This window comes from Amphimedon queenslandica, unplaced genomic scaffold (assembly GCF_000090795.2).
Source record: "Amphimedon queenslandica unplaced genomic scaffold, v1.1 AMPQUscaffold_11494, whole genome shotgun sequence".
Classification (NCBI taxonomy): domain Eukaryota; kingdom Metazoa; phylum Porifera; class Demospongiae; order Haplosclerida; family Niphatidae; genus Amphimedon; species Amphimedon queenslandica.
The window spans coordinates 2479-4948 of NW_003548264.1; the positions used below are offsets into that span (position 1 = coordinate 2479).

Consider the following 2470-nt stretch of genomic DNA (forward strand, 5'->3'; position numbering starts at 1 on the left):
TGAAGACTACATTGAGAAGTATTCTAAGTATAGTATTGTTAAATATGTTGTCATTGCTATAGGTTAATTGTTTGCTGTTTGACTGTACATTAACTGAAGACTATAAAAAATTACATAACATTATTGTTTATAATTTTAGCATTTTTGTTTAATACACAATTACACATGCAAAGTTGTCTTTTTATCATTAATTATTATGAATTTTGATTAAAATTATTGCGAGAGACATTAATGCAGAAGCGGGTGCAATGACTTATAAACAGAAATGAGATTAAATCATGAAAAATGACAATAAAATAAGAAACACACTTCAGCCATGCATGTAGAGTACAATTAAGTCAACAATGATATTAATTAAATAAACCAGTCTTATAGTGTTACAGACCTTAGTTCCTAAACCCAGTCCAGGCCCGTAGCCAGGGGGGGTTCGGGGGGTTCGGACGAACCCCCTGTTGTAGCTGCAAAAAAGTTTTAGATTAGCTCCTGTCATGAAGAACAGCACTGCAAAAGCAGGATTAGCATTTTGGCAACAGCGAGAAGCACAGATAGCCATTTTAGCTGAGTCAGCACATGGCTGAGATGCGTAAATTAAGACCACGCCTACCAACCACGCCCATTTTGAAAAAAAATTTCGCTGCGCGCTTCGCGCGCAGCAATTTCCGAACCCCCTCTTTTAACTTCCTGGCTACGGCCCTGCAGTCTATAGATCTTCAGTATATGAATGAGAGATCAGTCCACCACCAGAAAGAAGGGACTATGAGTGTCATCAATAGGATACTGTGTTTGAGGAACATACCGTATTTCCTCATGGAAACACCTACTCCCAATAAATGTCCGTACCTGTATAAACGCCTAGAGACAGCATAAAACATTCACAATAAATGCCCATGCTTGTTTAGATGCCTATGCCACACCCACTTTGCCCACATGGCAGTTGTAGCTGAGAAGGAAGCTCATAGAAGAAGACTCCTCGGCAATGAATTTAAATGTCTATCCTCATATAAACACCTACTTCATTTAAACACCCAGCAAACGGGTCTCTATAAGAATAAATGCCTAGGTGCTTCCATGAGGAAATATGGTAATTACACAATATTAATATAATAAACTGATTTATAACTAAACTGCAGGTACTTTTACATTATACAAGTCATACTAATACACTAGTCACTACATCATACACTTACAAAACTGGGATTCTTCCAATTGATATCTGCCCCTTTAGAGAGGGCAATCCTCATTCCTTCAATATTTCCACTATAAGCAGCATCAAACAACTGTTGGTCCTACAGTATTAACAAGTGAATGAGTGTATTATTAACAGTTATTATAATAGTAATATTAATCACTCCTATGTCTCATTATCACATAATCTCATTCAAACACAAAATTCACAGAATATGTAACCAGTGACAATAACCGACCATAAACAACACATAAACAATACATGTACATATAAAAACAACTTTTAATGGAAAAATACACAAACAACCGAGCCATTCATTTACATGTACTTGTTAACATATGAGAGTATTTATTGATGGGAAGAAATTTTGGAGAAATTGTCTAAATTGATAGGTTGGCCAATTAAATTTTGGTAACTTCATTAACTCCTAACACGTGGCAGCTAATAATTGACAATAATTTGTGAGTTTCAATTTGGAGTATTCTTGTAATTTCACAAATTTAATTCCTCACCAATAAATCCTGCAATACAGTACATGTACATGTATATCCTTATAAGGAAAGAGAGTGTCCCTCCCTCTACAAAGAGTGTGTCTGGTGTATTAGTATACATTGAATCATTGAGTATCTATGACTGGACACATAAGTAAGACTAGGACTAGGGTAGTAGGAGAAGGAACACCTAGTGACAATATTACATAAATACCCAGTGGAAGAGATACAAACTACTACTGTATTTCCTTAAATAAAAGCCCGGGCGTCTATTTCCTAAAATAGTACTTGGATCTAAAAAATATATACATAAAAAATAAAAAAAAACTTTGGCCCACAGTGGGATTTGAGCCCGTAACCTCATGCTTTTGACTTCTGGAACTTTAGGCATTATCCACTAGACTACTGAGTCATAGGCGGCTGCAGAATTTTGAATTTACCCAGGCTCATTAATTATTCATAACAATTGGGGGTGTGGTCAATTAATTAAATAACTGAACATTAATGATACTAGCCACTTGAAGCCAGTTACCACACAAAAATAACTGTAAAGATGAACTGATACTGTGTATAAACAGTTGTGGTTATAAAAAATGAATTATAGTGATAATCTCACACTGCAAAAATAACGGTGGGTTGTTCACACCAAAAAAGGTGTGTTCAAAAGTCATCATATAGCTCACTCCATAAGTGGGTAAATTACACTTTAAAAAGTGGAGATTCCCACTACTATAGGTGGCAAAAAGCTATCAATAATAGTGGTTCCACAACATTTGCACATTGGATAAATAGT

The 2470-nt window shown here is 35.5% G+C and overlaps 1 long non-coding RNA gene across 1 annotated transcript in view; it reads right to left on the bottom strand.

Moving 5' to 3' along the window:
- Positions 1–1057: 1057 nt before the first annotated feature.
- LOC109589255 (uncharacterized) overlaps positions 1058–2470 on the bottom strand; it is a 4025-nt gene continuing 2612 nt past the window's right edge. Inside the window, exon 2 of the long non-coding RNA XR_002188622.1 lies at positions 1058–1286. This is a non-coding gene — a long non-coding RNA (uncharacterized LOC109589255). The remainder of the gene's footprint in view (positions 1287–2470) is intronic.